At 42.8% G+C, this 24,908-nt stretch overlaps 1 protein-coding gene across 19 annotated transcripts in view; it reads right to left on the reverse strand.

Annotated features, from left to right (window-relative positions):
- LOC120950959 (high affinity cGMP-specific 3',5'-cyclic phosphodiesterase 9A) overlaps positions 1-24,908 on the reverse strand; it is a 119,182-nt gene that overhangs the window by 40,209 nt on the left and 54,065 nt on the right. For 15 of the 19 annotated variants that reach the window (XM_040369405.2, XM_040369403.2, XM_040369401.2 and 12 more), the window contains one exon: positions 16,797-16,859. The exons of 3 other annotated variants lie outside the window; for them this stretch is intronic. The gene's annotated coding sequence lies outside the window, so the exon portion shown is untranslated. Of the gene's footprint in view, positions 1-16,720; positions 16,743-16,796; positions 16,860-24,908 lie in introns of those variants that run through there. One more of the 19 variants, XM_049606339.1, reaches the window with a different exon arrangement.

Here is a 24,908-nt window from a genome sequence, read left to right on the forward strand (position 1 = left end):
GAAGCAAAATACAGACCTAAGCCAACGTAAGACTCATGAGGATTATATTATTGTGACTTTTAGGATTATATTATAGAACTCTGTTTTTTATTAAACATTACTATAAACAACATATTTTGTATTTTTCAAACGTCCCTATCCTCGGATGAAAAGCATCCAAAAATGGCATAACACCTAGATTCTATGTTCTATAACACAGGACCGCTAGAAAATACTAGTACTTTACCACCTCACATCAAACAAATCTTCTGACAATCAAAGCAAATTTGCCCCACGCGACAAACCTCATTACACAGACAGTGTGAAATGTACGGGCGGGCTGCTTCAAGTTCGAACAAGACTGTATCCATTTCGTAGCAAACTCAATAAGTTAAATTTAATTTGACTCTAATTTACTTCCCCATACCGAAGTCAAATTCTCCCCAGAGATATGGGTGGCTCGACTGAAAAGAACAGGAGCTTCCTCGACACACACAGAAATTTGCATCACACTTTGCACACAACTACGCGACTTTTCTTCTCCACGGCAACTGACTTTACAACTGCCCAATGCCGCATATTTTCCCCCGAAATGTCATAACGCTCACGTCCGTATGTTGATCAGGTACGTTCTGGGCGCTTTTTTTCGATCTTTTTTTTATTTTCACTCTCTTTGGCTCTTCTCACTAATCCATTCACGCCGGAATCTTCGCATCAAATTTAGGCGGCGTGTGTAAAAAATCCAATTTTACGCCCAATTTGGTGAGTAAACTCGTGATTGGACGTGTTGCTGCTAGCATTCATGATTCACATTCAACCATCACTGCGCCTGTGTCCGTGTATGTGTGTGTGTGTGTGTATGTCTCTTCCCACGGTACCGTGGCTTTGATTTATGATTCTTTCAAACGTGCATACAACAGCATACATAGCGTTTTTTTCATAATCAAAAGAAAGTAAGGCTTGTTATTACTTCGCTCAGCAGTAGCTAGCAGTCGTTTAAGGAAGCACAAGAAAGCAATAATAAAAAAAAAAAACATCCGAAAATAGACTTTGGCACATGATGCCAATCTGCGAAAAACCCATGCAAATCTGTTCCGATGATCCCCGCTTGCCCGGGAGTAGTCTAGCAGCAATTATGAACCTTCAAATCACTTACACCGTCAGTGGTGTAGGTCTTGTCATATTCTATTAGCCTTTCGTGTTTGCTTTTTTCCTGGTATGAAAGCTCAAGAGGCGGAAGAATGTTGGAACGGAGAGCAAACAGAAACGCTCTGCACGGAGAAGATCATACGGCAGAGCGCTTTTAGGTTCTGACATCAAAGCACTTGCCGGGTGTGCCGAATACGGAACGGCCTTTCACGTGCATGTTTCGTTGCCTGGGGGGTAGTACTCTGTCATCCCGTACGTGAAGCGGTTTCGTTGTTGCTTGTTTGACCCGTACCAGTCTCATTCGGAAGTCGTTCTGCCGTGGTAGTGCTATCAAGGTAGCTTATAGGCTTGCGTGCAAAACATGATTTTCCGTTACGAATCTGTACCCAAAACACTCTCTTTTTCTGCCATCAATATACACGATTGATTTTGAAAAACGGCCATCGATGGACAGACAATTTGGTTTGTGAGCTGATTTGCCCTGTACGATGCGTAATTTCTGTCGTCCTGCTTGCAGCATAATTAACTTCAAAAGCAGCTTTTCCATTGCTCCCACCCCTCTCTGAAGACAGAAAGCGAAGAACTTTCGGAAATATTGAATTCAAATTAATATAAAAGCATTCGGCTGAGTGTTTTGCACAACACTCTACTAGCTGCTGCTCAGCCAATAAAGCCATCTAGGCAGCACAAAATCGTACACACATCGTACTGCTCCAGAACGGTGCTGCACGATTTAATAATGCAGGAAAATGGCTTTTGCGATGATTTTGAAATTTGATTTTGTACATTAATTTAACTTTCAATTGGCATCGCGTCTTCTGTTTACGCTTTCTACACGCACTCAATCCAGCCAGCGAGCGGCGAAGTATGAGCACCGCGTGATGATTCTTGTACCAGGAGCGCCACAAGTACACGGGGCGGACGGTGTTATACATTGTCGCGTGTTTGAAACATACTTTTGCCACGCGTTTATCATTTGCTTTTCAACAAGCAGCCCGAGTATAACAAAAAAGCTCCGCCTTAGTGAGGGCAAAATTTGCTGAGCATGATGCTTCAATTTTTGTTGTGTCGCAGATTTGCAAAATCTGGTGCAAAAACAAAGTGTGCCCGTGCACGTTTCCTTCTCATCCACGCTTTGTTACACTATATTTTGCTTCCTTGTGCTTATCGCGCTCGCTCTTTCGCACTTAAAGTACCTGTTGATCAGGATGGGGGACCGTGGCTAATGGAGTTGTGCTCGAAAAAATCTCGTTCCTCCATTCGAACACGTTCCGACACTTAGCGACTAATTATGTGAGCATAAATTACTGGCCGGATGTGAGTTTTAGTGCCTTCGATGTTTGTGACTATATCTGCCTATCGTTTGATAGTGGCCATTTTGATTGCTTGCAAACCGGGGAAGGCGGACTAGTGTGAGGTGATTTTCAAAGGAACACGCGCGCACGCTCACAAACACATACAAACACGCATACGCTTAAATGAACATCCCAGACATGGCGACTGGCGACTGGCGAAGCAGCGCTTATAAACCGCTCGCGCGGCGATACAATTTATGTAAATACATTCACAGAAACTTTTGACGACTGGCAATGTCCCGCGCAACAGAACAGGCAAACAGAAACTTTGCCGGGGTGTTGGCAGGCGAACGCAAAGACATCCAAGGCTAAGATCCGATGACGACGATGCTGCTTGCAAACGTTGCATTGGTTGAAAGTGGAAACATTTTTGCAAACAAAACAACAAAAAAAAACCTGTTAAACGCTACTGAGACACACTCGTCATTTGCATGACAAAACTTGTAATTTGATTATTCTGCTCCGTATCCCGACCATTTGCAGAAGAGACGCGTCTATAATGGTGATGGCTTTAACGATGTGCGAACGATTGGGCGGTGGGTGGAAACTAAAAAAATAGCAGCAAAAGAGAAAATAGCTGTCCTATGTTTTGCAACGGTTAAGAGATGAGCAATATAGCATGTATTTTTCGAAACGTACAAAACGAGCCTTAAATGAGCTTAGTCTCCCGATGATTAATACTATTTCCTATCAAACTTTTCATCATGAAGAGGGGTCCATTGCAAAACGCTTAATTATTTACCAGTCGTTTTATTTCAATTCTAAACCGCGTACAATAATCCTTATAGGTCGTAATGAAGTCCTCTCGAACGGCCGCGATCTCAAAGGAGGCGAAAAAAAGGATCAATTTACCTTTGGGGACAACAGTAAGCCAACCAACAACAACAAAAAAGCGGAGACTAACGTGCAAGGAATCGAAAAGATTAATGTTTCGCCGGTCAACGGTCGCTAAAGCGTCATTTGACGCAGATGCTCCAAGGATAGAATACGGTTTGGCAATAAAAGCACATCGCACTAGATATACAACAAACGACCCAAAAATAAGACCCCGTCTGGGGATCAGTCAAGGCACGTTCGGCAGCAAAAGCATTGAAAATTGATCGGGAATGAGAGAATGTCAGCCCATTTTTTTCCTTTTGCAGATCACTTTGCTGCTGCTAGGGAGATGGTAAGCCCCAGCGCTCCTGTGGTGCTGTCGCAGTAGCGGGGAAAGAAAGAACCCGCCGAGGGAACAAATTTGAAACACCATCGTCGACACTCGCCCCGCTACACGTGGAGTAGTATTTCCAACACTTACGTTTTCGTTGTTTTGGTTTCGTTTGAGTTTGAGGATTTGCTTCAATAAAACCACCGCTGTTGGTGTCGGTGAAAAAGTAATACCAAACCCCCAAGGGCTATCAAGGCCCACGGTAAAGCCATCCGAACTAAGAACGGCAGATCAAGCGCACAGACCGTACATAACACCGTATAGCACCCGCACCCGGTACTTCCGAGTACGGGGCCCGCTTCTACGTCTTTTGCCCGATGGTAAAAGATCCACTTCCTAAGAAGGCACCAGGGACCAGCAGCGCGTCTTAGGCACGGATGGGCCATTTTTTGGGGAAACAGGGACGTATTACATGTTTCTAATCTTTCGCACCGACCCGCAAAAGGCATCCTCCTTCTGCAACAGAAGTCACGTGTCCTTTTGCCGTTTTCCCCCGAGTGGTCGATTTTGCTGCTAGTCTGGTGGGTTGGATGGTTGCCGTGTTGCGAGCAATTGAATGTCAGCAGGGGAGAAAAAATAATAAGCGGCACGGTACATGCGCTGCCGCTGCAGGTGATTGATAATTCCTTCAGGGATCAATTCGTCATTAGAAGTCTTTAGAGGGATGATAACCCTCGCATGGTACCCAACTGTAAGCTAGAGAGCATTTCGGAGGATGACCGTTTTTGGGCAATAGGGTCATCAGCACACCGAATGAATTCGCAGACCTTCTGGAACTCCTCCGAACCACAAATACGGAAAAGTAGACAACACACAGTTGCGTATTGCAAATACCGTTACGCCGGAATCTAATTACAAAAATGAAACACCGTTACCATGGTAATAAGGCTGCGATGGAGAAGAAAAGGTGCGTCGATATTAATCACAGCTTACGAGGGCAACACAATTTTAATTAATTTTCAGTAAAACACTAGTCTTCGTTTCCTTCCATTACCGCATGTTGAAGATTTTGATGAATGTCCCATTTTGTGGTGGAGCTTGTGAGGGCAACTGGGAGAGGGCTCACGGGTTACTACGTACTTCTGTGGACAAATGTCATCTATTTCACCGTGGACAGAAACTAACGACTTCCACCAAGAGCTCCCGAGGAAGACGCCCCTCCCATGATGGCACTTTTGTTAATGCATTGACAGTAATCTTCCCACGGCATGGTGTGCAGTCCGTGTTCGGTATGTGTGGTTCTGTATGTGTAGGTAGCTTTTCTTCTCTCAATTGCAATTTTCCTTCCACGCCGTGCTTTGTCCACGGTCCCTCTCAAGGGGCATTGAAGAGCCCTTCCTCCGCTGTTTGTACATGCATCCTTGGCCCTTGGTTATGTGTGAAGATGAAACGATGACGTCTAGCGCACATCCGCACATGCCTTACACCAGAAGAATCCGGTCGCCTTTTGAACGACCCGAAGGGGGGAGGGAGAGGGAGAGGGAAGGGGTGGGAGTTGAAAAGAAAAAGAAAGAACCCGAGATGAGATTGATGGTACACTTCTTCACAACTTTGCCTGTCACGCGCCTGATAGAGCTTGACGTTCCGTCCGTAGATGTCACAGGCCGAAGATGTGCTAAGAATAGCAGCACAGTGGCCCTCATTCATCCTGCAAATCTGCTACTCGCCTTACATCCACCTGCTCCATACTATATCGCCTTTTTCCCGCAATCACAAACCCAAAAGCTCCCGAGACTCTTCCCGGCGTGGTGAGGAGCTAACAACAATTGTTTACCGCTTGACGGTCGAGTGAAACCAGATTCCTTGTGGGGTGTTTATGCGAGGAAACAACCGCACAAGGGTTTATTCATAGAAAACTGTGGCCACCTACCCAGGTCCCTAAGATGGTTTTGTATTACAGGCAGCTACATTTAAAGCTACATTCACAGCTGATGACAACCTACGCACGACCAATGTACAATATAATCGAAACAAGGAAAAGGCTGTACATAAAACCAATATTTCTCTTTTGAGAAGTAAAACAAAAGTTTAGAGATTATAAAGCTACAGCAACGTCAATACAACACAAATGTTCGAAGTTTTGTTCTCAGGATCGGTAAGGTGCTTATGATTCTCAGCAAAGACAAACCATCAGTACCAAATGCAACATAACTGCACGGCATGTTATTGAATTACAGTGAAAAGCTTTTAAATAATTACTGCCAGTCGCATCAAGCTTTCGCAACTAGTCGCAGGAAGATGGTCCGACCCGACCGGTTGCCACTCCAACCAGTATAAAGCGTTTAAGAAACGATAATCGTTCAAGCTATATGCTAGTTGAGTTTATGCTAGCAACTGGGATAAGCACCACGAACGTAGAGATAATTACAATAGTTGTAATATTTATGATTCGTTACATGTTATATAATGTACTTTTTTAAAACATAACTAACACTCATAAGCTTCATCACTTTGACCAAAAAGATACATAAAATTATACATAATAACAATTGATTTATTAATTTGGAACTAATATTTCAGTTTTATGCAATAAAAAAGCAATAAACCCTTTGCTCTATCATGCCCTTCCCAACCTCCTCCCGCCTCGAAGCCGGCCAACGTGTAGCACCATTATCTTCTTCATCATCATCGTCAGCAAGGAAAAAGTCGATGCATATCTAAATTGGGTCAACAATGCATTCACTTTGTGGGCAGCACGGTTCCCGACCGGCTCCTACTTGTATGCAGACCCGGCCATCGCCTAACCTGCACAATAGGATCGCCGCCTGCGCTTCTCCCCTGCTTTACTACGGCCAACTTCTTGTTCCAACCATTTTCTCACACTCCTGCCATCACGAGATGAATCTCCATTCTCCATTCATCACATCACACATCCGGAGTACGTCCCCCGAGTGCATTCATAGCCTCTACAGTTAAAAACATTATTCTTAATTAGCGTACCCGTGGAATTAACAACTGAACGTGCAATGTTTTTTTCCCCCGGAATCAAGAATTCTTCCCTTGTGTGTTACCGGATGTGGGTTACACAATGCGCGCGCTGGTGTGGTTGCCGGTTCTGCTGACGTCATAATGCTTTCCCTCATTCAATTTGACTCCGTAATGCGTAATGAAAAAAGGCAAAAAGCACCTTCGCTCCTACGTAGAAGAAGCGCCACGGTGTTCTGCAGCAATGGTATATCTGATAAGTTTTTCCCTATTTAGATATTGTGTTTGCTCTCTTGCATTTCTCACTGCCGCTTCGGTTTGCAGAAAGAAAAAAATAAAATGGCACAATAATTAAGCTGGCACAAACTCTGCAAATGGTGGAAATGATGGCAAGAAATGGTTCAAATAATTAAATGATGTTTCTTCACAGCTACCTTTGCCACGGCGGCGCAACATTTCGAGAACTTTATTTTCGTTTTTATCGTGTTTGCATAATTCAAAAACTTTGTCCCTGTCTTTCCATCTTTGGTTTTTGCCATTTCTTTCCCAAATATTGCATCAGCTAATTAAAACACAGAAAAAGTAGTAACAAATGCATAATCCGAAGAATAATTTTTAGCTTCAGCATAGCAAAATACAACAATAACTTGTCTCGTTTCTGTTCGGTAGCGTCTTTCACTGACTCGACAACTTTTAGTTGCTGTGGATGTTGGAACTTCAAAAAGGATGTGAACAAATGGTCGATATTTTCAAAACTGGATCCTTCCCCACGCTTCTCCTTTCGTCCTTTTTTCACGCCAACACTCGGTGGGCGAATGCATGTGCGAGAGGACGGAAAGGTTTATAGGTAACCGGGCACCGGGCACCGAGCGCTCATCGTGGTGCTGACAGTTTATGAGTTTTGATACATTAAATTTTCATTAGCTCTGTTCACATCGGTCCCTTCCGCGTGGTTAGCGAACCGAGGGCGCGAAATGTTGTGCCACAGCACAGTTCGAGATGTCGCGCAAAACGAAAACGATAACACGGTGTGATAAAATGAATCCCGACGGGACCATCTACAGCGGCAGTGGCCTATAACGGGCGCACTAAGACGCTTTTTTGTTAGGTCGGAAAGAGTGTATGTATGCCCCAGCAACTAAGCATACGGGTACGATAAGCGTGCAAGCGAACGGAGCATTTTGTTTGGAGAAATAGCAAGGTAAATGCTGGTGGAAAAGGCTTACCAGCTGTCTTGTTGAGAATATGTGCAGTTGACAGGAGCAAACATTTTTATCAAGAAACAAATTTTATCGTACAGCAAGAGCTAGCGGAGGAAGCATTATAACACATTTTATTTCACAATTTACACAATAACAATGAATTAAGCGTTAAAACTGTGTCTAGCTGAATATGTTCAATCTGAAATCTCATTTCTTAGAATTACCAAACAATCGTTGTGTTAAGGATGCTACGCAAAATACTTTTGGATGAACACAAACATAATTTTAAACTTTCGTACGATTCTCACTTTACACTGTAACAATCCAATAGCTTGGATGCTCCAGCATAGTCTAGCTTCGTATAACATTGCCAACATAAAGTACCGAAAAATTGCATTCCAAAGTTTACCACGAACTTGCAGGCATGTGTAATACAATGCATCACACGGCTATTGCTCTATACACCATCATCACAGTCTCGCATACATAGAGCCCCGGAGTTTTTGAGTACTTCTGAGCCGATTAAATGTACCATCCGTATGAGACCATGTTGGCTGATGTGTTTCATGCACGATATTGGATTTTACTTTTTCGAGAGTGCTCATCAAATGTTTCCCCCAAAACTGATTCCGATTCTGTAGCGTCCAAGATGACTATCCGTTCACCCACGGGTCATAGATACAACCAGGTATTACGTAAACCTTAGAAAGGTTCGAAACGGCCTAACAAGTACTAGGAAAGCTTTTGTGCTTTCGAGCGAGCTGGCTAGTTTATCGAAGATTTGTCGGCATTGGGCAGAATCGTGCCGAACCCTCAAAGAAGAAAGGTAATTCAGAAAATCGTTCGTGTACACTGATACTTCTGGATAGTATGTCTCGAGTAACGATTATGTTACTGGCAGTGAATCAATTTCGCCTTTTCGGTTACCTGCTGTACATAAACCATGCAGCTTACACTAATGAGCCCGATCTGGATCGCATGTTGTGTAGGTGCGAATTTTGAGTAAATCTTTCTTCTTTTTTTCTGCTGCTCTAGCATTTTTCGTGTGAGCGATTTACCCCGTAAAGCGGATTATCTGCTGCACCCATTCTTTTGCTGATATTCGAGAAAAACAAGCAGTGTATTTTTGAACGCGCCATTTTCAATAGCACTACAGGAATTTTCGTTGTACTGGGTCAGCTTGGATCCGCTACTTTATCCGCTAATATATGACGCCTCTGCTTCAATGGCTAAAGTATGGAAAAAAAAACAAATTGAAGTGCAAAAGCTTCAACGCAGGTTTCTATGACAGAGATGTTCTCGAGGTATTAAGATGAGCTTAAAGAAAACCTTCCACTGAAAACTTCCACTCTGTTTCATTGTGATGATTTTTTTTTCTTTGGCTCAACAACCGATGTCGGTCAAGGCCTGCCTGTACCCACTTGTGGGCTTGGCTTTCAGTGACTAATTGATTCCCCCCCATAGCAGGATAGTCAATCCTACGTATGGCGGCACGGTCTGTCATAAAAAAGTGAGTTTGTTAAAAAAAAGTGAGTGAATCACTCATAAAAAAGTGAGTTTGTTTAAAAAAGTGAGTGAATCACTCATAAAAAAGTGAGTTTGTTTAAAAAAAAGTAAGTGAATCACTCATAAAAAGTGAGTTTGTTAAAAAAAGTGAGTGAATCCCTCATAAAAAAGGGATTTTGTTTAAAAAAAGTGAGTGAATCACTAGAACATGGATGTAATAATAAAATTCATTAATGAATGATTAAGCCCAAAACATTAACGTTATCTCGTTATGAAGCAATGGAGATGTAACATTGAACACATCAACCAGCATTGAACTACAACATTAGCGATTATTCCATTGAAGCTTGAAAATTTACAGTTATCTTAATCACAGATAACAGAAGTTGAACCATCCAAACCAAATGATAAATGGATTGGTCGGTCAAAGACATAACTACAAATACATCAAACAAACATCGCTCTCTAGGTTCACCAACTATCATCGCAAAATTGATACCGCTGTGCAATTGATTGAAACATTACGCTTTCGATCATTAAAAGGAAACTGTTACATGGATACTCGTACCATTTGCTTTAGTTAGCCCATCAAACGAACAACCTCGTCCTCTCAGGTTCACGTGGTGGTTCGTGTGGTGGATAATATGAATTCCCACCGGAGAACCCTTCGCATCGACGCTAATAACAAACTCGGGGCCCGTGCCAGGAAAGATGAATTCCCATCGATCGACGATCTGTTATGCATCAATCAACGGGAACCACATGAATTGAGCACGAAAAACGGATCGATCAGGGATGTTTTCCCTCACTTAGGGGGTTTGGCTGTTTCTGGACAGCAACAAAAAATCACTATTTTAGAGCGTTTTTGGTACAAGTACAGCAGGGAAAACTTTGTTATGTGGGTTATTAGCATAGCTCGAGCATGATTATTGTTTTCCTTCCCCGAACTATGCCGAGATATGGCAAGCTTAATCAAAAGTATGAAATTCGACTTCTATCGATAACCACGCATTATGAAATAAATAAAGTATCTTCCTAGAAGAAGCGCCGAGAAAGGGAAAGACTACCCCCATAACAAACTTTTGCTATGGTATTGTTTTTTAAGAGAATATAGTACATTGCAGTTGCTGCAGGAACGGAAAAATGTGAATAAAGTCCTATAAATGATACCGTTTTTATTACTGTAGGACCAGTGAAACCACACATTCATCGAAAATTACATATGGAAATTACGGATGAGTGATGCAAATGCTTATTTTTATTACAACATCAATGACCAGCACGTCGTCCACATTAATTAAGCACATAACACACATTTCATTTTCAAGCAGACTGGTTGCAATGGGGGAAAACAATTTCCCGAAAAACTTCCTGATGCACATGGCAACGGAGCGGAAAAAGCTTCTGTCCTACTTTTGAAGCTGTTCGTGAGATTGCATTTATTGATGCACCGTGCATTCGTTTTTCACTTTCTCACTGCCTTGTTCTTGTGCTCTTTTTTCTTCCCCCTTTGAATCTCACTCTGTTTGAAAAGATGAAATTTTCATTACAAAATACCAATCACTTTTACCCAGTTACTCCTATTGCGAGCGAGTGTAATGAGTTTCAATTTTCCAACTACAGCCCGCGGTTGGCGTGAAGGCTCCCATCATTTAGAAATATGCGATGATACTCATCACCGCGCTAATTACGGAGAAAATTAACAAGCTATCATTCATCCCAGCAGTGAAAATGGGTTGCGTTTGTGATACTTTGTACTGTTTCACTAGTGCGCCTCAAATGCTTGTTTTCATTAAGCATTAAGCAAGCTAGTAAATCCGCAAAAAAAAAATCGTTATGGAACAGATTTAATTTCAACAAGTATTTTGCTTTGCTTTTGTTGCTCATTTGCATCTTGCTCCACTACATTTTCGCTCTAGCATAGCAACGCGTAGAAAGTCATCCCATTCACACCCACCATGATTCGTCCGACAGACGATTGTGCAAGGAAAATAGCGAACTAAATTGCATTTTAACGCAACACAGCTTGTCTGATTGGATATTTCCCCACCCACTAACACACATTTGTTTTTTACCACCCTTAGCGCTGGAAATGCAATTAATTGCAGTGAACCCAAAACGGTCGTCGTTAAACTGGACTAATGCAGTACATTCCACCGTACAATCCGTAAAATACACATTATGCACTAGCTTTAGAGGATAAATTTTACGATCAGGTCATTTGAGCTGGAGCACATTAGCGCAAATATAAATAAACAACTTTGCTGGTGAATAGAACCAGTCTGGTGTTAACAGTGCGGTTGACCGTATCGAAACTAATTTCCTGTTTTGAGTTGAGATATAAGCTCAACATCAAGGCTGCCATTCGATACAATTGAGCAAAGTTATAATTTAGCAAGATGTTTCCATTCAAAGGACGCAATTTGTATGCGTTAGGATTGATACTGTGCACATTGGAGTTGCAGTACATCACAGGTAAAGGTCATGTTCATAATTATCCAGAAGATTAGTAAAACTGTAACATTCAGAATTGATGTGTTCACATTCAGAGTTGATGTGGACTACCGTCCACGATCTGTGTGACTGTGTGGGCAAACACTTCCGGATGTATTAAGATGCACTAGCTAAAGTCTCCTCAATTTTATACAGCAATTACACCACAATCGCTGCACCAACTATCACCAATCATCGAACAGAAGCAACCACCACCACCAGCACCATCATCTGTAATTCGGCAATCCATCGACACCAAAGCGAAACTGGTAGGCATTAATCGTGCCCTGCACGAACGGCTACAGCAGACCCGCGCCAATCTGCGCCCCTTACAAGCACGAGCCGCACAGTTACAGCACCGCTTCGACGAGTACCAGCGTACCGCCGGCGCACGGCGACCGCCGTCATCCGGGCTTGCTGCCAGGGGGGCTCGCACCGAGCGCATTCAACTGCTCCAGGAAGCCCATCGACTTCGGGCTGCTGTAGAACGAAAGTTGCAGGGCTTCGGTGCGCTGGACCAGCGCTACCGAAGCATGCGAACGTTACTCGAGCCGAAAACGAAGAGCGCTGGACTGCCCCGGGCATGGCTCGATCGGGATACCGAGCGGCAGATGGAGTTGAACGAGCGCATCTACAAGAACATCATCGACCTGCTAGTGCACCTGATCGAGTGTCCGGTTAACATCATACACGACGTAATGGGGCACGACGTACCAGCAGATGGCCCAACAACCACCACCGCCGAACCCCCGCTCCCGCCCGATAGTGCGCAAGAGGTTGAGGAGGGAACCCATACGGACGGCAACACGCTTTACGACGAGCCCGTCGAGCTGAACGCGGATATCGATGATACCGTGCCGTGGTTGGAGGAGTTTCATTACTAACCCCTCGACGGCACACGAACACGGCGCTGGTTCCGGGAACGCCAACGGTGCTGTGACTGGAATCAAACCACCCGTCGAAACGGTGGTTGTTGGAGGTGGTTCATCTTGGTTCCAACAGCAGCAGACCACCATCAATACGGCGTTCGGAGCGTTCATTGATTATGTTTTTCCACGCAAGGCAAAATAATGATGCAAGAAGTATCGGGCGACTGTCAGAACATGCCTCAATGGAGCAGTGGACGTGCAAATGTGTTTCAAACTGCAAAGGGGTCTTACGTAAAAGGTTATAAAATTTGTAAAGAAGAAAATTGTATTTGTTACCATTTCCGAGCATGTGTGCAAGGGTGCTGAAATAGCTGAGACTCAGATTTATGGTTGTCTTGCTGCTGCTTACAATCCCTTTCAAAAGTTTAAATTTTAACCAGATTTTTGAGAATCAGTCCTCCTACAGTATGCTTTTCAATAAACTTGTATCTAAGCGTTCCATCATAATCGAGCAGAGAGGCATTCAAAAAGTTTATAAATCTATCTTCCATGGCTACAAATCCATAGCAAGCGTAAAACCTTTAACACTGTGCGAACCCCTTCCCAACAACATGCACGCAACAAAAGAAGCACCAAAATTTTGAAGAAAATCCCAAAATTGAGAGAAACGCAAGCATAAATCACATTTACGACACCTCTAAATCTGTGATCTTGCGTTGTTCATCATTTCGTGCCTCTACCCTGCATCCGTTTGTGTGTACGCCTGTGCATGTCAGCATGTAAGCCTTTCTCTCTGCTTCAATCATTACGGTCTTCTGTTCTCACCCAAAACTTGTACGATTATCTTTCGCGAGCGCTGCGCAACCGTTGCCATCGACGTCGAGGGTGTGACATGAAGCGAACGAAAAAAACACTCCCCACGCCTGCCCTAAGTACCCACATTTCCATCCCTACCATTCGAGAGGAAAAACTTTTTGCCCTTCTTCACGTTTCGTCAGAAAGAAGAAGGAAAAAAACCCGCCACCGAGCGCGATCAAACCAAACAGCGATTTAACATCCATAAGTTAATCATAAGCTTTTGCGATGGATGGATAAGTGGGAAAAGAAAATAGCAAAGGTTCTACAATCAGCCGCGTTGGTGCGCTACGAAAGGGAAGGATGGGGAAAACAATCCCTGGATTTATGGCAACAAGCGCGCTATTTCCATCCCGCGTCGTTTGCCAGGTTCGCTTTGCCGGATTGAGGGCTCACAAAAGGAAAGCGAAGGAAGAACGCTGGAAACGAGGGCAATGCATGCAGGTTCGTAGCAACGGTTCATCTATCGATCGCACATTTGCCATTGACGAAACTTTGCCATCAATCAGGCGCAGCTGGCAGGGAGCAACGGGGGTACAGGGGTTTGAAAATTGTCTTCCAATTGATGCTGCAAGTGCAGCTGCTCGACGCGTAGGTCAATCCCTGTCCGCCCTGCAGTTGTGATTGAGCAAATCGGGATGATTCCCGAGCTCTTAAGCTTATTGTGCAGCTTTGTCGGTTCAATCTCGAAACGATAACAATGATCAATCCTCGTACGAAACGGGGCGGATTACGGGGACGAGTTGAACATTTCAAAAGATCTCATCGCTGGGATAAGCGTACGACCGATCTTGTAGCATCAGATTTTACCACGATGGGGGAGATAATGGGGTTGAATGTTCCACCAGCGTTTGTAAATTCCTCGAATCATTTAGAAGAAATTAAAAATTGACTATCAAGAATTTTGTTTTCAGAATTGTTATTCCCTATCATGATAAACATCACTAGCAACTGAACCAAACATTGCACAATTATTAGTTTACTACTGATAAGGTGCAAAAAACAAGCACAATGTGTTCATGAAACATACAAACACTTTACATGTATTGATTACCCATGCTGGTTGTAACTGAACCACCATCATCGTCGTACCTAGCGACTCGCCATGGTAAACTACATATATTTAGATCAACTGTACACCCATACTTGTGTTGAAGCATGGATGGACGTCATCCCTTTGGAAAGGGTAACAACAGTGAAACGATCATATCGATTCATACGACCCCGTTACGTATCCTTGAGCGATTTTCTATCTCACCCGTACACTCATGGTGTGCATTAAGATGCATAAACTGCACCGTCAGCTGGCTTCCGCCGATAGCCATCGAACAACTCCCATTCTACCACCCCACACAGTTCGTTCGTATTGAAAGGGCTAAAAGGAAGGAAATGAATATGCTTCGACAAGTACGCAGTAAAAGGTTCCTTACTCCCCCGTCGCAAGTACTCTTGGCTGCACTTTCTAATGAACGGATCATGCTTAGTTCAGCGCCGTACCAACCAAGCTGTAACCTATTTGCTAGTTGCAGAAGCAACCGATAAGCAATCGATTGTCATCTTCTGGGCTATGGATGCGAAAAGTCATGGATTTTAATACATGCTGCCAGATACAGGTTGATCCTATCATGCCCTCGTTCGTTGAACGTTCTTGTGCTGTATTGTGCAAGCACTGCCATTAGAAAAGGATCACCATCAATCGACAAACGCTACAAGCAAGGGTCAGACCAACAAACTACCATTCGTTAATCAGCTTCAAACCTGCTTAAGGGCGATTATCATCGATAATGTTCGCATCCAATGCGTTTCAAATAATGCTATCCCTGTATCAGTTACCGACCATGGTACGGGATGAAATCGACAAGTAACATATACCTGTTTTCCCCCCTGCAAGCCTCCTCCAATCAACCATATTCCACTTGCCAATTTCCTTTCCAAGTACTGGTTGTGCATGATAGGCACGTAGCACAATACCAGCAAAAAAACGACACACTCAGTCGATACGAGCTAATTTGTACACCTCTCTTCAAACGTTTCAGTGGTTTGTGCCTGTCAATTGCAGGCATCACTTCTAGCCAAATATACCCCTAGACCAATTGATACACCACATCATGCCCTTGGGGCGGAGCAACAGCATACAGCGAACCCGACAACAATCAAAAGCCTGCTGACTGTTTACCTGAACAGGGAATGGAATGTTACAGCAAAACTTCCGCGACATCATCCGAAAATGGTTTCCTAGAAAAACGAGCAAACCATAGAGGTTTTCCAGTTTGTTTTTTTAAGGTAAGCTTTTTATTTGCTTCAGCACCCAGCACGAGGAATTTGGTATAGCACAACAGAGGAAAAAACTGTTCATGTTTTAGCGACACGCTCAAATGATCGATCTTCATTGTGCTCGCTCGTTCAAAACGGCACGATAATGAACATAAGCTTCCTGAATACTTAGCGACATCGCCACGAATGCACAGTATGGACGTCATGTGCTTGGTTTTGTTTAGAATGCATACAAAAATAATGTTGGGTAATCTTTACAATATTTTTTTAGAATATACGCTACACCACTGTCACTAATTATAGAGTGTACTACACATTAAAGCCTTGGCACTACCAACAGTCTGATGGATTTAAACAACATTTAGTGCAACCATTAGCATCCTTCGCTGTTTTCGTCATCGCCTACTGACGGTTCCTTGGACTCACTGTACAAAAGTGACGCTAGAGAACGTTTCAACAAAGATTTACACCGGCACTAACATCAAACGAGCCAAGACGTTCGCCAGGCTTTGTTTAATTAATTTTCTCCTTTTCCTTCAACTTAATTTAATTCATTTACCTGTACATTGCTTCCCCAGATAATCCCGCTACAACACGATTCAGCCCAACCCAGCTCGGTAGCACAGCAAGTTTCTCCTTTCCGACCGTGTAAGAAATTGAATAAGGGATACTTCCGGCAAGCGGCAAGTTAGAAAGATAAGAAAACGGAGTCCACCACTGCCCGCCACAACTGGACTAAAAAGTGGAAGCGTAAAAAAGCCCCCCCCCCCCATTTCGGGCTCACTTTTTGTTCGCCCTACTGTGCTTTTCGATTGACACTCGAGAAAACGGCCGTGTCCACTTCCCATCGTCAATATTTAAACGCACTTCATTTGGCATCGTGTCATTCGTTACTCTCTTACTTACAGTTGTTTTATTTCTTGTTCCTGGTAAAGGTTTTTCGGCGAAAGCTTCATTATTTTCTGGGCTCTTTTTTACTTACCGCTAACAAGCCACTACACCGGACCGGACTGCCTACGTTTGTCGCGCATCTAGAAAGCTCGAGCTGTAAGTGAAACAACGCAAAAGAGCAAATAATTAAACAACTTCCCGGACGGAGCGGTTGCGAATTGACGGCGATAATGAGGAGAAATGTTTACACCAAGCAAAGGGACAAGTGACTAAGCACATTTAGCTGCTTAAATATGGTATGTGGGAAGAGTGATACAAAAAATGTCAATGTCACCGGAAGATAGAAATACACTAACACTAACAAGAGGAATACGTAATGTTTTCTGAGTGAACAGTTGTCTTTGCCAAACAAAATTAAGCTGTTAGGTCTCATTTTGATAGAGATATACAATAAATTTCATAACTTTATGCGCGCGCTAAAGACCTATCGGTTCAATTATGAATCAAAAGAATTTTCTACTTTAACTCACTCGAAGCCATTTAAACCCAAAACAAAGTGTACTTCAGCTGGTTGACTACCGGACAATAGCCCTTTATTTGAAAGAAAAACTTCATCAGCAAGTTTTTTTGTCTCCAAATTATGTCACCAAAGTTTCCATCATCAAACTTTATGGACCCCGAACAAACAAAACATTCATCTTTTTCACTATAAATTACCGGAGCTGTGTAAAGAAAGCGGACGGCCAGGCTCTTGAATACATAACACGATAGCCTGGCTCAAAACTGTAGGCTTTCCCTATTTGGCACTCAAAACAATGGAACATTCACGCCATCTTTCCTGTGGCAAAGCAACGAACACACCGAACCATGACCGGGAAGGATAGCAAACGCAAACACGACGCTGAACCGTATGAAAGGGGGAGGGAGAGGGCTGAGAAACCCCAGACAAATGAAAAATTTCTCCGGTAATCCTGCAAATGTGTTAAATAAACGAAGACATTCTATTTCATGGAGCGTGATTTGAGAGTTTGTCTTTCGGATTTCGTTGCGTTTTTTTCTTTTGTTTCAGACATACAATTCCTATTGCTGCTGGGTGATAATTGTCTTGCGAATTTGTTCTTACCTTTGCTAGACATAATTCTGGACTGCTCAAAATCTTGTTTGTCTTGCAAAGTTCTTTTGGTTCGATGCATTCAAAAATAAACCCTCAACATAATTCCATCATAACATTATTATCATAAAAAATAGATCACTTTATACTTTGGAAAATAGTTCTAACCATTTTTTAAGTTATTCAATTCAATTACTGGCATTACAAGAGTTTAATTAAAAGCAAAAACTGTGTTGTAAAGTATGAAGCTTTATCGGGCTTTGAAATCAAACACTAAGCTTTAACAAATCCCCAACTACCCACTGTGTAAAATGAAACACAATTCGCTGTGGTAAATAATGTACAATAAAGTCACACGTATATTATGTAAAGGTTAATCAAACATAAAAAGCCCTTCCCGAGTCGAACAAATAAACACAACAATAGCAAAACAAAACGATCACCAAAGTTCTGACAGCAATTTTTGCGGTCGGAAAGTTTCAGACAGGTGCACGAGTTGGTATGAGTTTGCTCTGTTTTTCGCTTTTCCCCTAATACTTTCCCAAAGCTATGGTGTATTTCCCACGATGGCGAACATTGTAACCAGTTTTTGCCCCACAAGGATGCTGCAGACAACTACGATTACTAGCGCCATTGGACACATCAACCGGAAACGAGTGCAGTACAAGCGGTCGAAGGTTATCTCGTTCGATTGCGAAATCGTAAGTAATGTTTGTTCAGGCTTGTACGGGGCCGTAAGAGGTTTTTTTGTGCCCGAGCCAATACGCCTTCGGGCCTAGGAATGTTAGACCAACTCACTTTGCGCAAGGTTGTTTTTAGCACCAGTAGTAGTGTGCTTCTGTCCCGGCGATGGTCAGAATTATAACACAATCCCCTATTCCGTCGGGAGAAATGTGTGGAACTACCTACAGGTATCTGATACACCGAGGGTAACTTTCAACCGCACTGAAAATGTGCCGGCGGTAAGCTTTACTTGGGTTTCCTAGTTAACACACTATCCGCACAGTAAGATCCACGCTGTTATGTGCTAGTAGTGTGTGCTGTGTAGTGTTGTCCGTGTATATGCTACAAAAAGTCAAACCAGTCAATGTATTTAATGTGCACAATTTTGCATTCAAATGCAGCACACAAAGAGGGGGGAGGAACGATGATACGTGGGAGTGTGGTCGGTGTGGGAAAGAGATACAACCACTTCCTCAATCACTTGCAGGTGTGCAACTGGCATCCGGGGATGGCAAGGCATCTCCCCTATTCTGCTCCATTCTCAAACGCAATAGAAATGTAGCTCGGCTCGTACATTCCGGGTTACTATACCCAACCTTTGGAGACGTTTACTTTCCATCGCTAGCGGTAGGAAAACGCCATGAGCGACCAGTGTGTGTTGGCGAAGAAAATGCTCTTCCCACACACCATCCACACACATCAGCAGAAAACAAATACAAATGCAGCCGACGGTGTTTGGTGCAAGTTTGTACAGAGAGCACACACGTAGGTCTGCTATCTGGGACGACGAATATTATCGATTAGTTCATCATATACGAGTCCATAACCTAGAAACCTGAGCGAGAATTCTGCCGAGTGACTCGATAAAATTCTTCGCTACAATCCAAAAGGACAGCTCACTACGGAAGCTTTGGAATGCTTTTATACGATAAATAATTCTTAAAACGCGTTAAAAAATAAAATTTTATTAATAGGTATGTATTATGGCCAAATGACAGAAACATCTACGCACACGGCATAATTAATCAATTGAGTCACTCCGATACTTTTGGTTTACTCGTCAAAGTTCATGTACAAAAAGCCAATAACCCGCCCCCAACTTCTATCCAGACAAAAATAAGAAGAAAAAAAAACTACTAAAAACACTCTAGACATCCAACAACCAAGATGGAAGGCGGACTAATTTGAAAATTACTTTCCTCAAAATACCACTACGCGCTACCGATCTTGCTCGTCGATGGATCAAACAAAAAAGGTCCTATCAGAAAAAAACGGAGCAATCAAACCATAAGATGCCGTTGAAAAGGCACATCGCGTGAAACGGATCCCGCAACCAGCGCGACAGAGTATTTCCCATCCCTAAAAAGGATCCAGTCCTGTGAAAAACGATGGGAAAGCATCTAAACAACCAAAGCCAAACAGAAGTTTTAATTAACATTTCACTGATCCGTTCGGTTGTAGGGCTGTCCCCTTTCCATTCTGTTTTCTTCTCAGCTTTTTTGTTTCTTTGATAGCCGAGTTTGTATCGCACTTTTATTCATATCATATGAATGACACAATCGCTATATTGCAGATATTCTAAAATCCATTCACGATAGCGCCTGTGGAAAGCGCATAAAAATGTTTGTTGATTGACTGGTCAATACAAACATGAAATGACATGAAATGAGTTTACTTAAATAGTTAAAAAAGCGCTTTTTATCTTACTACAACAATCCAGCGCTTCAACAATTGTCAAACGTCCTACATAGTCAACTTTCGAAAAGGATGCGTGCTATTGAATTTGAAAGCTCTAAAGCCAATCATTTGCACTGCGCCTTTGAACAGAAAGCTCTCAGCAAATTGCGCACAGATTTCACTGTACATTGCACTACGCAGCTGCAAGCATCACGGTTGCTGTGTGTCTATTGTATGCACACACCTGTCCCGCCCCATCTACCAACTTCTTGCTCATATATGACCTTTCACCCATATGACATTTACTTCACGATTGTAAAGGACGCTGCAGAAGCAAAGAAAGGAATCGTTTGATGTTTTCTAGCACCGAAACACAATACACCAAAACGAGCAAATCAAACGCTGCCAAAGCTTCAAACCGGTCCAAGCATCTAACGGACGCAGATCGACGTCTTTTCCTTTAAGGTATGGATTTTATTTTTTTCAATTACGCAGATTTCTCGATGCCTCTCTCTCTCTTTTGCAATTTGTGGTTTGTCTTCGGAAGCCTTAACCGAACGAAAGCATCAACCTTTCCCAAAAGCTAATTGGAAGCGGTGCAGCACTTCATACGCTTCGATAGATTCAATCATATTGTGTTTGCAATTCATTTCGTTCAATCGTGCAAACGTTCCGCTGGAACGTATACATTTACAAAAACATCGCTCAAACGCATGCCAGCTACGCACAGGTACAGGTCAAACAGGAATCATAACACGATACAACCGACACGTGTAAAGACATGCCCTTTTATGGTAATATTTCTTCTTCGGGCTACTGTTGTTTTAGATAATAAATTCCCGTAATAAGCTGCTTTTTTGTAGTGTAAGTCTATGCTAAATCTATGAATTCCCAGATACCGCTGAAAAGCACTTAAGTGCCAACATTAATACCCAGTACAATGCAAACAAAGCTAGCAAACCTACACCAACAGCTTCCATTGTGAGATAAAGGTAAAATAGCTTTTATTTGCTTTTCTACTGGCGTCTTTACACATAATAACTAATTTCGAACCACACCGCGGTCGTGCTACTGACTGGTGGTCACGTTAACCTTTTCGTTTGCCTTTCACTGTCCCTTCGGCAGAGGAATTTTTTTTTTGTGCTACCCCATACAGCAAACCGTTCTATTAATAATAACCATTTTCATAATTGTTTCTCTCTGCAAATTGGTATTTCGTGCCGGTATCCCACAACAGCGCGACCCATCGTGCATTCAAAACCGGTACCCAGCTTTATGTACAATTTATTTAAAAAGCTTCTCGCCACTGCCACTATTATACCGGCACGTATTTACAGCCAGGCCAACTACGACGCAGGTGCAGAGACTCCCGAAACTTCCCTACCAGCAGCACATCTAAACAAGAAAGTATTTCCTTTATTGTACAGAGTTGCCTTTAGGTGTAACTGGAGTCCTCGGTGAAAAGGCATAGACATACAAGAATACTAACACGCATCTCAGCGAAAGGAAATTCCCAGTCAACCACCCGGATGTGGCTACCCAAGCAGAGTTATTCCAGAAGGTGTAAAATTCCGTATGTGAAACATTTTAAAACAAACATGTTGCCGTGTCTCAGCTGCCACCAGAATAAGGTTGTTTTTTGTACCACTTCGTTGAGGAAAGCAGGTGCAATCCAACGGTGCACCGAAATGGTTTGCATTCTTTGGTAATGATGTACAGCTGTGTATCCGTACAAAAAACACGCGGTTCCAATGGAGACGCCAGGTTGTTCGTAACTGTTAAAACCAGCGTTTCCTCTAACCTTCACGGTGCAATTCCTGAGGGACAAAATAAAAAAAGCTCAACAATTTCAATGGTTTGAAATGCTGATCAACTAAACATCTACGCCTGTGAAACATCAATTGCACAGGAAGCTATTCTTTACACAGGTTATACCAGAAAATAAATAACTTCTGCAAAAGTAAAAGTAGAATACACAAAAATGTTAATTAAGATAACTACTGCTTTAAGCTCTGGTTAAGGATCAGAAAAAAACACATATTTTTGGACGTCTGGAAAGCCTATTTATCATCTTCCTTCCACACTGCTGGTTCTTCTCACTCCTTAATTGATCGAAGAGCGCACTTCATAATCCATTTAATTTCCTACCATCAAAGAAAACTTTCGGCACAGCACGCCTGATGTGCTGGGAAAAGCGTCGACCCTTTTGCAAAATTGGAAAAAGCTCAATTTTGAGAACGAAAAAAACCTATCCCAAACATCCCCCCAACACTAATTGAGCTTGCCCATCGAAAGGGAACTCCACTGGGTCCTTTCCCGGGAAGCAAAAAGCCAAATCACCCATGGGTAGCTCATAACCCATTCGAAAGCTGAACGTCGACCAGTAAACTTTACCTCATGTCGAACCGGTCGTTGGTTTGCATAGTTCAAACATTTTCGCACTGGTAAAAGTTTAGCTTTAAAAAAAACCAACAATAACAACAACAAATAAACAGCCCCACCAGAGTGCGCGAGCATTCATCTTTTCAAGGTTCTTAGTGCTGGTAAGGGACCACCAGTTACCAACTTACTCCGAGTCCACGGAATATGGCGTAGGAGACGGCGCAGGAAGTGCAGGATAAACTTTTCTCATAAATCCCTTCAACCGAGCACAACCTAAACTTTCCCTACAAACGTCCCACATTTCTCTAGCGAGCATTTCTCCATTACCATTTTGCAGATTTACCCCCGTTTGCAAACGATGAAGTGGGGTAGGAGGGGGGGGGGGCATCGATGGTAAGATGGTTTACCCACTTTTGCCCTGCTTGCGTCACAGACGCGTTAATGCACCGCGTTCCGATTGCCTGTCGCCTAAATCAGATAATCGGCAAACGAAAAGGGCGTATGTGTGTCTGTGTACGGAGAAAGGTTTGAGAAAGGAAGGGGTTTGATAATACAAGACCGTGCACAAAGAAACTTCTCTCTCTAAGGATTTCCCGAGTATGTGTGGCTGTGGGTGTGTGTGTGTGTGTGTGTCTAAGAACGGCCGAGAGAAACTACTTTCAGGAAGGGTTCAAATCTGCTTCACGCAACCGACCGTACCACCAAATAAATGAGACTACATTAGCGGAAGTTTATCGGAAATTGATCGCACTGATGAACTACACGCTCAAGAAAAAAATTTATTTACGACCTTCAATGGTTTCCTTTGTTTTAACAATCATGAAGCTAAAGTCCGGTATGGTACCAGCATCATGACGGTAACATATTGTAATGAGAAACTTTTTGCAGCAGATGGTGGACTACTAAGGCGTTAATTTGTTCACTATGGATTGTATTTACAACGTGATGCTTGTGTCAGTACAGCAATTAATTTGCTGTCCAAGACAGCGTTAGCCGACTGTGGACTAAATACTCCTTTGAAACGGAGCATAGCGAATTTTGTAGTTCATAATATGAAGATAGAAGGTTACATAATGAGGAAGGCTAATGTAATTTAGTACCATAAAAGCGTTACTGAATACTTCTAACAAATTATGTTCTTACAAAGCCTTCAAGCATACGCGATATGGTCTTCGCCTTTCCTATGTCAACCGTTATTCAGCTATAGCATTACTTTGCCATTGTTTTGCTATCATCATCACAACTATACCATAGTAATAAAGTGCTCCACATCGGGAACCAATACGTCATAATGAAAATTCAAATTAAGTTCTCAAATTTACTACACATCGTACGGTGTACAAGCAATTCACATTCATCACGATGTTTGACAAACTCCTAACATGTATGCCTACATCCGTCAAATGGTAAAATGATTTGAATAAAACATCTCCTTCTCATGCCGTAACGTAAGGCTGTCATAACTCAACAACTGGAGCGAAAGTATCTTTCGACGCAAAGGTACACGCGGGTCGAATGCTGCTAAAAGCGGAAAGAAATTGATGAATAAAATTGATTACAACTTGTTCTTGATCTCGACATCCTTCCATCACTCACTCACTCACCCTGCTGCGGTTTTGCGAGGGAAAAGCAAACAGCTCCAGTTTGTACGGGGGCTGTGGTGGACAAGGAGAGAGTAAAGGCATGGTTTGTTTGCACTTTCACAGCTAACGCTAAATCTTGCGAACAAGCGCGAGCAAGCGAAAGTTGCCATGTGAATTCAACATGATCCCGAGCAGCGTAGAAAATTTAACGAACAAATTCGTTCGTAATTCACGCCACTGACAAATACAGCGATGTTGCTTGAAAGTTTGAGAAAAAGAGCGAGACAGTGAGAGAGCGAGATTGAGAGAGACAGAGCAGGTCAGGATTCACGCTTGAAAGGATAGTGTTGGGTGATATTTTACCACCCTTCCCTAAGTCAACAACAAGAGTTCAGCCGACGTGTCAGTGATAGCGCACCACCCACACATCACTAGGAAAGTAAATCGTAAAATTCGTTCAAACTCATCCAAAACACGTAACAGCACAGTGATGGAAAAGCTTGGCATAGCGTAACTTTTTGCTACGCGTTAGTCGGCGTGCTTTCTTGTACACTGATTCAATTCAAAAATGGACAGCCGAGTGATCGGAAATACAGACTGCAAGCAGCACGCATCCCTACACATTGCCGATGAAACCACGAGCGAATGAATTGCCAAAAAAGCTGAAAAATGTTAGCAGAAATTCACTTTATAACATTTTGCTACATGTGCAGCATGAATCTTTGAA

Source organism: Anopheles coluzzii, chromosome 2, assembly GCF_943734685.1.
Source record: "Anopheles coluzzii chromosome 2, AcolN3, whole genome shotgun sequence".
In the NCBI taxonomy this organism is placed as follows: domain Eukaryota; kingdom Metazoa; phylum Arthropoda; class Insecta; order Diptera; family Culicidae; genus Anopheles; species Anopheles coluzzii.